Source organism: Peromyscus maniculatus, chromosome 3 (genome assembly GCF_049852395.1).
Source record: "Peromyscus maniculatus bairdii isolate BWxNUB_F1_BW_parent chromosome 3, HU_Pman_BW_mat_3.1, whole genome shotgun sequence".
NCBI classification, from domain to species: Eukaryota; Metazoa; Chordata; class Mammalia; order Rodentia; family Cricetidae; genus Peromyscus; species Peromyscus maniculatus.
In genome coordinates, this window is record NC_134854.1 from 150,112,596 (window position 1) to 150,126,915 (window position 14,320).

Consider the following 14,320-nt stretch of genomic DNA (forward strand, 5'->3'; position numbering starts at 1 on the left):
TGGGTGGCATATTTAGGGGGTGAGGTGACCCTTTTTGTGTCCCAAATCATGGTTGACAAGATCTTCCTTTGGAGGTATTTCTTCCTGTGATCGTCACAAAAGGAGAGAGGCCCAGTTGTGGATGTGACACATTGACAGCAGGTCTTTGAGTTCCGACCCTTCGTTGGGTGTATGAGTTGACGTGGTGGCCACTGCCTAGCTGCAGCTTCAAGGCCATGTAACCACCCAGGGGCATTCTGACCCTCAAGAGACACCGTGGCCAAGGCGGAACTGCAGCTGCCCTTGCTGACCTCTAACTCCTTTCCTTGGGGGTGGTCTCCTTCCTGGAATAGGTGGAGGCTTTCTGAGAAGTTATTCTTACAATTTAGTCTGTTGCAATTAGATACATTAGATGCAGGAGCCTGGGAAAGGACAACAGAGCCTTGTATATATTTTTCAGGTGGAAGCCTGCCAGGACCGACTCTATTATTTTTCCTAGAGACCGCTGCTCCCCTTTTCGTCTGACCAGCTCAGCTTGCCTATCTCATACCCAGCTGCAAGCCTTCTTATTTCCTCTCTGCAGAGCTCCTGCCTGGCCGTTTGAACCCTGGTATTTTAACATTCATGTTAACCCACACCTTTGTTTTCACTATAACACTTCCCACCTCCAGGCAAGCATAGGACACATTTGCCTCTGACTCTCTAAGGAATGCCACTGGGGGATGATGCTAGGTAATCTAGATTGCCGCTAGATAATCTAGATTGCCGCTGTACATACCCAAGAATGTCCCACCTGGTACAAGGACATAGGTTATGTGGGAAAACCTCCAGCTAAGGTTGGAGACTCCCACCTAAGAGAGATTCCAAAGCGAGGAGCTCCTGGAGTCTTCAGTATGACCTGCTTCCTGAACACCTCAGGGTGGGAGTAAGGTCCGTTCTCCTCTCTATAACAAGTCATCTTAGGAAATGTCTCTCTTCCAGCAGACTCCTCTCTCAGGTGTATCCTTAACCACTGGCAAAACTTGTGTTTTACTACAAGACTGCCTTGCCTCCATACAAACTGGGGGGCGGAGAGAAAAGACCTCAAAAATGTTGCCTTAATTAAAATACTATTCTGCAACTAGATCTCCTTCATAGAAGGCAAGGAAAATGGTCTGAGACCTCATGTGTCCGGACCTTCATGGTTCTCTATCAAGATCCATCGGTCTGTCCAGGACTCAAAGGACCAGAGGATACAAGGAGAGAGAAAATCTTGGATGCTCTAGACAACCCACTACTTCTAGTCTGAGAGTTTCTCGAGGGGAACTCCGGCACTCCCTTACTCCCTTATCAAATCACTCCTGAACCTGACTCCCAAATCTCTTTTCAAGTTCCCGACATGTGGATAGTGGAACCCCATGTCGACAAGCTCGACAAGAGCTCCCACCACTGAGAGAAGTGTCTGGAACTAAATGGACCGACCATTCAGATACAGGTGCCATTTCTGATATCCAGCAATGTAAGGGAAAACCGAGAAATCGCTTGAAGAACCCAGAGGAGTTTCCCAGTGGCTTACAGACCTGTTTAAGCTTGAAAATGACCACAGTGACTTCTAGGACTGTTTAGACTTTGCTCCCCACCCCACCCCACTCCACACTGCTTGCTTGTTGCTTTGAAGGGCTTATTTTTACTCATGAATTTCTTATTGACTTTAGCTGTTTAGTCCCTTTACCTAGGGAGAAACTTGATAAAATTCAAGGTGATTTTACAATTTAGACAGCCCCCCAAAAAACTCTCCTTGGGACAGAGGCTGGGCACCTCCCCTCTCAGATAGATACCAGGCTGGTCTTCAGGCTTTGCATGCTGATCAGCCCAGGCTCGGGACAGAAAAAATCAGCCACATCCATTCAAATCCTTACAAGACCTCTCCTATTATCCTATCAAGGCAGGGAGGCAAAAAAAAGGATTCCAACCTGCCACAAACCAGTTCCTAAAGTTTGAACTGTAAACCCTGCCAATCACTCTGTAATACTCCTCTTCTCCAGGTCATGAAACTCTCAGCTGGTCCAAGAACTGAGACTGATAAATGAAGCCATAATCTCTATCTGCCCTTTGCTGATCTTTGGATACTCCTAAGCCAGGTTCCCAAGAGACACCCTGTGGTTTTCAATGTCAGATATAAAAGATGCCCTTTTTTTTTTCTCTCTATTCCACTACAGTCAAGACTCTAGTTCCTACTGGCTTTTAAATAAGAATCTTCACTGCCTGGGGTGGGCTGGGGAGAAAACACAATACGCTTGTGCAACACTCCCTTGGAACTTTGGGGATCGCCCACACTTTTGTGCCAGGGGATAAGGAAGGAATTTCAGAGACTTGATGCTGAAAGGGGAGACAGTCTTACAGTATGCAGATGGTCTGGTAATCTCACAGTATTAAGACCCCTAATTTTTTTTGGCAGAGAGAGGATAGGAAGTGTCAAAATTTAAAAGGGCACAAATCTCTCTCAAAAGGGTAACAAACCTGGGACACATGCTTACCCAGAGGACCATGTGACTCATACCTGGACTATATTCACACTTCTTATACATGCGATCTCCGGTGACCAAACACCATTTCTTTTTTAGAACAAGGCAATTTTTCTATTTTGGCTCCCCAATTTGAGGCTCGTAGCTAGAACCCTCTCTGGGGTAACTAAGGGACCAGAAATGAACCTACTGTGATGGGCTTCAGAAATACAGCCAGCCTTCAAGGCCCTCAAGCAGGCAGGCCTTCCTTGGGTCAGGACCTTGTCCCAGGAATATCTGGCCTGACAATACCCTTGCAGCAAAGGGAAAGAAAACAGCCATTTAAGGCTCTAACCCGGTGGCTAAGCCCCACATCCTGGAAGGTGGCCTGTGCTTTTTAGAAATAGAGACAAAAGTAAACAGAGGATGGCCCAATCGTCTCAGGGTGACAGTGGCCCCTGACCTTCTGGTAGACAAGGCTACCAAGATAACTCCAAGCCAACCATTGGAAGTTCAAAGCTCTACTTTGCCAAAGGCATTCTAGGAGTGAAATGAAATATCAGGATGATAGAGGGGGATTAAACTGATCCCAAGCTACTCTCCCCAGACAGTCATAAAAACTTATTGATACTTAAAAAACCTGCTCACCTCATGTCCCTGGAACAGGAAGCCAAACATTATTAGGAACAGGTTATTTCTCTAAATTATGCTGTAAGACCTGATGTAGAAGACAAGACCAGCCCAGGCCCATTCCAGAGGAAGAATGGTACACTGGTGGCCGTGGTCATGAGCTCCAAGGTGAAAAGAAAAGCTGGATACACTATAGTGACCCAGACACAAGACTCCTCTCTCATCCCCACAGGACATCTGCCCAAGAGGATGAAATAATCACCCTGAGCAGAGTCCTTGCCCTAGGTACAGGGAAAAGACTAACATTTATACTGATTCCAGATATGACTTTATGGTGTTGGCTATCCATGCTGCCATATGGAAGGAAAGAAGGTTGCTGACGGGAAAGCGCTCCTCCCCTAAAACACCACGAAGAGATTCTTCGGTTGCTAGAAGCTATTAATCTCTCAGAGAAGGTGACAGTGATCCACTGTAGAGGGCATCAGAAGGACCACAGCTCAACCTCTGAGAGAAATCAAAAGGATGACCGAAAGGCAGAAGCCACAGTGCTGACACCCCCCACCCCAAGCCTGTCCCTGTTACATTTCAATAAGACACTAGAGCCACTAGGACGATGGACGCCCAACTTAACATGTATGTTGCATTGCATTTGTGTAAGCATGCAGGTACACTCGCCTGTGTGCACACATATGGAGGCCAGAGCAGGACATCTGGGGTCTTCTTCTCTTGCTCTTCGCCTTATTGCCTTGATGGTCTCTCAATGAATCAATAGGTCACTGTTTTGTCTAGGCTGGCTACCCAGCGGACTCTCAGGATCCACCTGCCTCCATGCCCCCATGTGGAGGTTACAGGCACACATAGCCATGCCTGGATTTTGAATGTGGATACTGGGCATTCAAACCCAGATCCTCCAGCTTGCACAGCAAATATTCTCCCTACACACCAAGCCGTCTCCCCAGCCCACCTCCCATCTTTTGACAGGAATCAGCTTAATGACAGCCATCAAGCTGGTGTGTCAGACATGTCCCGTCTGTGTAGTTAACAGTCCTAAACCAGGAATGCCTTCCCTGATTAACCCTATTCAAAAACAGAACATTTGTTCCGGCAAGGACTAGCCAGGGCTAAAGGGAACTCCTAGTAGCAGTAGATACCTCTATGGGGTGGATCGAAGGTTTCACTACCCACTAAGGTGGTTAATGGATTCCTCAGAACAATTATTTCCAGATTCAGCCTCCCAAGGTCACTCCAAAGATGGTCACGACTGCCCTCTACTACTTAGGTCACCCAAGGGGTCACACAGTAATACCCACATTCCAGCAGACCTCAGTTTTCTGGAAAGGGCCGATCAGACTTTTAACTATTCATTGGCTAGCTTGTGCCAAAAGACCTTAGAAAATGGCCTCACCCTACTCCTAATACCCCTGATGGAGATAAGAAACACGCCATACATTCAAGATGACCCCTATGAAATGCTGCAACTCTCTTGGCTAACTTGTGCCAGGCGACCTTAGAAAATGGCTCACCATACTCCTAACAGCCCTGATGAAAATAAGAAACACATCATGTGCTCAAGATGACCCCTATGAAATGCTGCACCTCTCTCTGCAGAGGCCTGCTTATTGACCCTGAGGCTGTCCACCTACTAAGGTACCTCGTTGACTTGGGCCAGTTTCTACAAGCCACCCACGAGTACAGGACTCCAAGTCCTTTAAGCTCTAACCTCACCCCTGGAGGTTAGACCAGGGGAACAAGCCTTCATACAAAACCTGGGTAAAAGGGTTTTATTATTTTTTTAGCTGACTCTGGCAGCTATATAAATTGCTCAAATGCTTAGCTGGATTCAGCTCTCTAGCGTCAAAGACCCCTCCATCCTTCTGTGCTGGAAAAGCCCACCAAATGGCTTTGAGCCACAAGACAATATGAAATTCTTCTTCAGAGGACACACTGACCAAGCAGATGAGTGACAGTGGATGGGTGTGCTCCGAGGCAGTCTCTGTTCTGGGTAGAAGTTTCTCTAGGATTGCCCCCTCTTAGAGTAGATGGTGAGTACCTGCTCACTTACCCTAGGGCTGAATCATTCTTTGGCGTGCCAGGCTCACCCTGAATGAGCCCTCCTCTGCCTTTTGCCATCACGAACACTCTACAAACCTTTCTTTCGACTCTTCTGTTCCCTCCCATGTTCCAGCATCTTAAAGAACCCACTGCTTATGACCTAGACAGTCCAACTGCTTCTCTCTGAAGTCTCACCCAGCTACTGGCTGTGTCTCCACTTCAAGATGGAACCACATACAGCCAGCATCAGCCTGAAGAGTGGGCTTTAGGAAACACACGGAAACATGAGGCTAGTCTTTTGGTCCTCTGCCAGTTGGTGGCTATTGGCCCAGAAAGAAAGAAAGAAGAAAAGAAAAGAAAAACTTGAGAAAAGTGGCTGGAAACTGGTCCACTCCCATACTAACTACAAGTGGAAATCCTTTCCTCCCTAATGGATCGTTGTTCATATACGGGAAGCAGCTGCCCGCTTTCCTTTCTGTATATGTGATGTGGTGAAGGGGCACTGGCCTGTGGGTGAGACACTTACCTGCCTATCTTTGCTAATGGAGTTCCTTGCTGGGGACTCCACAGCTACTTATCATTTGACTGGGATTAACCTTAAAGATATCTGTAAAGACGCTTTGCTCTCTGGTGTCTTACCAAACTTCTAACTCATGAATGATCTCGCTCCCCTTTTTTCCTGAGAAAGGCCTACCTCTAGGTCACCCTAAGCCTCTTGCCTATAACAAGCTACCAAGGACGGTTAATTTCCCTTTACTGGCATAGGGGATAGTTTAGCAACCTAGAGCTCCACTTGGCTTAGGCTGTGCACAACGCCTCTCTCCTAATACTGTGCTTGTCAGCCAAGACCTTCCTCAGCTGCATGTATTGTTCACATCGGTAAACAATGTCCCTTGCAACTTTTTAGCAACCCACGGATCCTCATATGGGTGGAGCTGTACACACACTCCACTCTGAACAACGGAATAAGTTTCTCTTCTCCCAAATGACCAATCACCAAACTTAAACAGACTCTATTCAGTCATATTCTTCATATGTCCAGATATGTGACTAGGAAGGCATTCCTGACCTGAGCTAGTTTGGGATGAGTGTGCAGTAAGGCAAACTGTGTCCTCATGAATCTTAAATGAGAATCCCCGACTTACCATTTTATGACTACGCATTAATTTCACACTGTGGAAAGGGGCACAACATAGTACAGAAATGGTTATATAATTCAAGCTGTCCATCAAAATAGAGAACGGCCCAAAGTGGGCCCCTAGGACCAACCTCCTCCTCCTCCTCTTGAACCCCATAGAGGGAAAGTTCACACAATAACCAGGCCCTTGACTTGTAGACTCGATCTCTATCTTGACAGTGCATCTTTTTCTCATCTGTCAGCACTTTGCTTTGAATAAAGAACCCTTGCTACTTTGCAGTCTGTGTTCTCCTTTATTCATTCTTGGATAAGATGGCAAGAACTTGGAAGCATCGGGCCCAGAGTCTGACCACTGTAACAACTAGAGTCTAGGCTCCTCTCAGTCCCTGTGGGGTCCTAAAAGAGGTCATTGGTACTTCCAGAGCCTAGAAAAGCAAGCCCAGCCACTGAATTTGGGGTCCAATTTGGCAGCTCAGGGATTGATTCTACAGGGCCAGACTTGGGAGTAATAAGCCCATCATTTACTCAGATCCATATTTAGTTGGTTTTTTTTAAAGAATTTCATACAAATATTATTTTTTACATCATTTCCACCTCTTATATGTGTATATAAGTACAGATTAATAAATCTGTTACTAAATGCTGCTAGTATAAGTATGTGTTTAGGGGTGACTGCTCAAACTCAGGCACTCATTCCCAGAAAAGACTGGTTCTCATTTCAGTTATGTACTGTCTGCTAATTGCCTGATACTCTTCTTGTGGGGGTGAGGCCTTAGGAGACTTCCCCGACCTGTGCTGGCATGTCAGCTGGTGTTGTCATTGTGCAGGTCTTGTTTAGACAACCTTATCTTTTGAGGTCACATCGATGCAGCTTCTCTGTCATAGAGAAGACATTATCTCACAGTAGACTTCCTGGTCCTCTGGCTCTTCCAATCATTCTCCCTCCTTTTCTACAATATTCCTTGAGCCTTAGGTGTGGGGTTGTGTTGTATCAACTGGGGTTGGGCACCCCATAGTCTGTTGTCATCTACATGTTGATAAGCTGGAGCTTCTTTCACGAGGAGTGGGGGTTACCCTGATCTGCAGGGAGAAGGATCCCTTTTTACAATGCACTCAGAAATTATACTGGTTTTGGAAGGTGACAGTGGTAGAGTCCCCTCTAAGACCCATGGGGTTTATGGGACCAGGCATGCATGGGGTTTACAGGACCAGGCATGGAGTCTGTCCTGTTGAGCAGTCCTTAAGTCCAATTAGTTAGTTGTTGGTTACCCTCAAGACCCAAATGCCCCGATTGCACCACCACAGATGCTTTGCCATGTAGTTATTGTTGTGGTTCGTAGGCTTACAGCTGGATAGGACTGTTGGCTGTTTTTATCCCTTGGCAGTTTTCAGAGCATTTTTGCATACCATGAGAGCTAGTTCTCAGAGAGGAAGCTTTCATAGAAGATCCAGCTTGATTCCTCCCCCCAAGTTCGGTGTCCAAAGTACAAGGTGTCTTCAGCAATAGGGTCTTGCCTTCAAGTTCTGTGAGCCAATCAAGGGCAAGAGAAATGGCCCACACTGTTTTGGGAGTCCCTTCACTCCCCTGACCAACAGCCCAAAGAGCCCTTTCCCATGACTGACACTAGAGAGTTTCCTAGCCTATGGTTCTTGAGGGCAGCATTATCAGCCCAAGTGGAATAACTTTATTCAAACTATACCTATATTCATAAAACACACACCTATGTATGAATTTTTAAATAGCTATTTTATTTCACGTATGTAAATATTTGCCTGCATTTAAGTGTACCATGTGTTGTGTTGTTGGTTGTTTTACTCTTTTTACTCTTTTGGGGGGCCCGCCACCCAGCTCCCAATAAATCACACAAAGTCTTATTCTTTCCTATAAATACCCGAGCTTAGTATGGCTTGTTCTTTGCCAGCTTTTCTTAAAATTATCCTGTCTACCTTTTGCCTCGGGGCTTTTACCTTTCTCTATTTCTATTTTTTTTTTCTTTATTTCTTACTGGGTGGCTGGCACCTTGGGTCCTCCTCTCCTCCTTTTCTTGCTCGTTGATCTCTTTCTCCCCAGGTTTCTCCTGTTACTTATCCCCTCTGCCTGCCAGCCCTGCCTACCCTTCCTCCACCTTGCCATTCAGGTCTTTATTAGACCAAGCAAAGTAACACAGGTTCGCAGAGTTAAACAGATGCAACATAAAAGAATGCAACACACCTTTGCATCACTAAATACAGGTGCCACAGCAGAAACAAATGTAATACATCTTAAAATAATATTCCACAAAGGCGATGTAGTGCTTGCAGAGGTCAAAAGAGGGAATCAAATCCCCCTGGAGCTGTAGTTACAGATGACTGTGAGCTGCCCTATGGGTGCTGGGAATTGAACCCCATTCTCTGCAAGAGGAGTCAGTGCCCTTAAGCCCTTTGTAATCTCTCTAGCCCCTATGGCTTTTTCAAACACTCTTAATGGTATATCCTTCCCCATTCCTTACCTTGTGTTGGCCTCTCTCCCTGCTTCCCAGTTAACTGCCCCATTTTTCTCATACCCCCCTTCATAGCGCCCATGTTCTACTACCCCCTCAGTCTTCCCCTACCCCTATCTATGGTTCCTTTTTACTCTCCTGGTTTCTATGCTGACTCTAGGTTATATATTCACATCTAAATCAAGAATCCACAAATAAGAGAGAATCTGCGGTGCTTGTCTTTGGGATCACCACAGTGTAATAATTAGGAACTTATCAGAGAACCCAACCTTAAGACCTCAGACTACTATCTTCTCAATAAGCAAAACTGCCAGATTTTCCAGGTTTCTATTAGACATGTGAGTATAAGGCCTGCCTGATATTATCTTTCATCTGGAGTAGAACTTCCCTCTATGAGACACCAGACAACTCCCTGGCCAGGAACATGCCTCTTTGCATTTTTCTATATAGAAACATACCCGCCTCAAGCAAGCAGCTTCCTTGTTAACACCACCCTGAGCGGATTACTTGGGGTCTAGGTCTGACAGCCTAACCACTAGGGGAACTACCAGGAATTCAACAATAGCTACCAAAAGAGACAACCAGGGCTCTTAGGGAAATAGCCCAGGGTCTCACCTACATCCAAGATCAATTAGATTCCCTTGAAGAGGTTGTCCTTCAAAGAAGAAGGGGCCTGGGATGGAACAATAGCTCAGCCAGCTTAAGAGCAAATATTGCTCTTTTAGTGGGCCAGAGTCCAAGTCCTAGAAGCCAGGCCAGGCAGCTCACAACCACCTGTAAGGACAGCCTTAGAGGTATCAGATGTGTCTGGCTTCAGAAGGCACCTGCACTCATGTGCACATACCCCCACACACACAAACACACATGTACACACAATTACAATAAATAAACCCAAAAATAATAAAAGTCTAGAAATAACAGTATGGATGGGCCTTAGACTGACTTCTGGCATGAAAGTGGGTAAGCACTTTCCAGGAAAGTGCTGCTTCTAAGTTAACAAGTCAGGGACAGTCCCACAAAATGTCAAAAATACCCTTGAAGGCAGTACTGGCAAACACTTGAGTAATACCTTCTCAAGCACAGGTTGGAAATCTTGGGTCTCATTGGTTGGCCTCCTTCCTCTGGTTGTGTCTGTTCTACCTTTAATTCTACTGACTCTTGCCCTCTCCCAGGTCTTCTCAATAAACAGATAGTTCATTTCTTCCAGGATTCAACAAATCTAGCTCCAAATGGTATTATAAGGAGACCTCAGGCCATCTTCAGAAAGAGACTCAGATGTTGATGAATGACCTTACTGGAACAATGGGAACAGTGGCCTGATGAGTTCAGCAAGGAGAATACTCCTAGTCCCCACTTGACCATCTGGAAAAGGAATCGATTGGACAATTTTCAGCCCTCCCCAAGGTAGTCTCCTTAGAAACAACAGTTGGAGAGACCATCTTCTAAATTTTACAATGCCCCTATTTCAACAGAAAGCAAAAATTTATTTTTGCATACTTATAAAGATTTAAGGAGAAAGTTCTCTCAGAGGGAAAGTTGAGGCAGATTAGTGTAGCAACAACTCCAGTGACCTAGTCAACTCTCCTCGAAAGAATGTCTGTGTGTCCTTCCCCAGCACGGCAACACCTTGTTCCACCCCATCAGCAATTAGTTTTTGGTCAGATACCTGCTTAGAGACAAAGAAGGCCAGCTAACCCACTCTATAACCCACTCATTAGCAGGAGTGCAATGAGGACAAGTCTGCCCTGAGATGATTTGTCAAAGGAAAACTATTACCATCTCACGAATATGCATTATAGGGATATTTGCCTACAATTAAGAAATATATGGCCTGCGCACACATAGAGCATCCAAAGTGTATATGTTTAAAGTGGGGTTTATGGCTCAAGTGTGCAGAACATCCCAAGTTATATGATAATCCATCTGTCAGCCAAGTCAAGGGTCCATCTAGTTCCCACACCTGGGGAGCAGCTCCTCTCCCACCCCTTAACTCAAAAGAACCTTGAAAAACAAGTAGGGAGCCTGCAGCCATCGTGATAGAGCCTGATACTGGCTTGCATGGTATCTACTTTGTCTTCTAACAAAACTACCTGCTCTCAGTTCTGTGTACGTTCAAGAACCCGGAACTCAGAGCTATCACAAGACTCCACATTAACACCACCAATTGTCCTTCCTGAGACTGGTCACCTGGAGTGAGACTCCAAGGACTGTTGAGAGCTGGGCTCTAACCATACGTTTGTTCAAAGCATTGCCAGTCAGTGGGTCAAACTCCGAACAGTTAGGGTCTGACAATCATAGAGTGGAGGTAGGGTTCCTCCTTATTTGGGGCTTTTTGTCTACACTGGGTATACATCCTCCTGGGGGCCCTGAAACCAGCCCTGCCTTCCCAGAATGGCAGCCCATGAGCCATTATGCACTCTGGGAGTCTCTACTGGGAGGATTCATCTGAGTCCCTTACAATGCCACCCTCCCTGGCACACACCCTGTGCCCCTGCCTCTGTACAATGCCTGGGGGCAGCTGTGTGTCCTGAGACAGTCCTTCCAGAACTTGGGACATCAGCTGTACTCCACAGTGAGCGAGGAAAAGCCACCATGAAGCTGGTGAGCATCTGGAAGCTGAGCCATTTTGTGTCGTGTATGTTTAAATAGCATTTGCTCCCTAATTTTGTGTTGCTCAGGGTTATGTTAAAATTAGTATGCCCAGGAAACAGCAATGAGGAAGATGGCCTAGAAACCTTTTTTAGACAGCGGGGGGAATGCTGGCCTGCTTTTCTCGGTGTGTACAGGGACGGGCCACAGAGTGAACCAGAACTGACAAAGATGTGTGTCTCCTTACTGCTGTCTTTTCTGTGCCTGGCAAGGAGCAGATCATTGGGGGTGATCTCCCTGTAACACCCCTGTACTGTCAGTCTCCTCCTCTAAGGACTACCTTCCTCTGTCCCTCAACATCCCAAATGGTCCCCAAGCTTTGAGTTCCTCATGCCTTCTAGGCCATAATAGATACACAAGTCGTTGTATGAAAGCCCTGGTTTTTCCTTTCATCTTTCTCCTAGCTACCACCTACAGGGACTCATCCAATGTCCTTGGAAGTCTATCCAGTCAGGGGATGACAGTCAACACACATTTCTAACCTGATTATGACATGAGTGTGATCCCAAGTTGCCACTTAACAATTCTTTCCCATTCCTTGGGGAGGGGGTGCGTGCTAAGGCCTCCAGGTGGGAGTCAGAAGGCAGGATGTGGTTCTTTCCTTCCATCACATGGATCCAGGGGATCCAACTCAGGTCATCAGGCTTGGCGATGAGCACCCTTACCTGCTGAACCAACTCAATAGCCCACGCTTCACTTTTTGATTTCAAGGTCTTGTTGCTAAAGCTGGTTCCTGGTTCCTGATGGCACAGAGCACAGTCATTCTCCAACTAAGGGGTTCACACCCCAACACCCAGAATGACTGGCTAAGAACTCAGATGATGCTAAATCCTATATATGCTGTGGTTTGTTTTGTTTTTTCATGTACACTGTGATGGTCAATCTTGACTGTCAACTTGCTGAGATGTAGAAATCACCTAGGAGACAAAGCTCTGTCTGTGAGCTTGTTTCTACCAAAGCTGAACTGAGGCAGGAAGACTCACCCTGAATGGGCAGCACCATCTCACAGGCTGAGATCTCAGACTGAGGGGAAAGGAGAGAGCAAGCGGAGCATGAGCATTCATCACCGTCTGCTTCCTGACTGTAGGTACAATGTGACCAGCTGCTTCACTTTCCTGCTGCCCCAGCTCTCGCTGCCAAGAAGAACTGTGCCCTCACAGTAAACTTTCGGGCATTTTTGTCACAGTAATGAGAAAATTAACTAATACACACATATACAAATGATAATTGAATATTTTGTTTTTTAAGTATTTATTTTTTTATTACGTGTATGTGTCTGTGTGTTGATGTGTGGACATGACTGTGGATGTTCATGGAGGCCAGAAGAGGGCCACTTGGTATGGGGGCTAGGAGCCAAATCTGGGTGCTCTGCCAGATTAATGAGGGTCCTTAACCACTGGGCCATCTCTCCAGCTCCATGAAGCTTCATTTAGGTATTGGACACGGCAAGAGAGTGACAATTGTAACTGGTGGTAAACTGGGACAATTCCGACAATAGCGTGAGTGTTGTATGAGTGTAGTCTCTTCTCAGCAAGTGTCTTATTGTGCTATACTCACCTTCTCCATCTTGTGATGATGCTGGATAGATAGTTCAGTGTGGACAAAGTGCTGAGCCGAGGGTGGCGGTGCCAGGACTCCTTAGGCCAATGAGTAAGAGTCCCTTGAACACAGGGTTTTAATAGCATAACTGTCCGTGTGATAGAACAGGCAGAGGTAGCTATAGATGAATACTGGGCAGTGTATTCAGTATGAATGAGCTGAACAGTGGCAAGGCTCACTTCCCAGGAAAAGCGTAACAGGGCGGTGTGTAAATTAAAATGCACGTACTGTTTCCTTCTGGAATTTTCCATATTAATGTTTTCAGACTGTGACTAACCTAGGGTGAGCAAAGTCCTCAGAAAGCAATATTGTGGATGAGGAAAGGGCACTGTACCCCATTCTAAGCCAGCCCATGGCACCAGCTCCGCTACTTACTAGGCTGTGTGATCCAAACTGATCGCCCTGTGTCTCAGGTCCCCAATACAGATCACGAGACAGCCAGCACGCTTACACTGCACGATTAAATGTGCTTTTATGACGGGAAGAGCTTTGAGAAATGCTTGGGTCACGAGAAGTGCTAAAACAAACGAACCCCCCAGCTAACAGTATTACTGCTTTTGCATTCCCTGCTGCTGATAGGTGTGTTGGTTGGGCAGCTCTCTGTAACCTCACACAGCGTGTTGTGGACATCCTCGCTAAGTGTCCTCCTGTGATTGTCCTTGAATTCCTCTGGCTCACTCACTCCACAGGGGTGTTGAATAACTTCCGAATGATGAAGCAGCCGCTCTCAAGCTTCGGGGCAGCTCCAGCCACCTAGGCCACTTCCCTGGAAAGAACATGTCTGTCCTTCCTGGGCGGCTGTGGCGGGAGTTCCACCCGCTGACTTGAGAGCCCTGGCTCTCCTTGTCATCATCACACTTGGTAGCAGCTTGCCTTCTAAGGCTGGTGATCAGGTGGCTGAGACATGGCGTCTTGTTTAGTCTCCCTTCTCTGGACACTGGTGAGGTTGAGCATCTCTCTGGGTGTCTCTTGGGTTCCCGTGAGTTCAGGTCGCTCGCTTGACTTCTGACCAGTTGTTTCCTGCCTCTTCCTTCCTGATTTGTGCTAGTTGCTGCTGTGTTCTAGAAACCTCCAGGTCAGTTTTCTTGTTGGATTTTCATTGCAGTACTGGGGAGAAGAGGGCGCATGCTAGGGAGTTGCTCTGTCACTGAAATATAGCTCTGTCCTTTTGTATTTTGAGACAGAGGCTCTCTGAGTTGTCCAGGCTGGCCTTGAACTCACTCTGTAGCCCAGGTAGGCTTTAAACTTTGGATCATCTTGAATCAGCTTCCACGTAGCTGGGATTACAAGCCTGTGCTACAACATCCAGC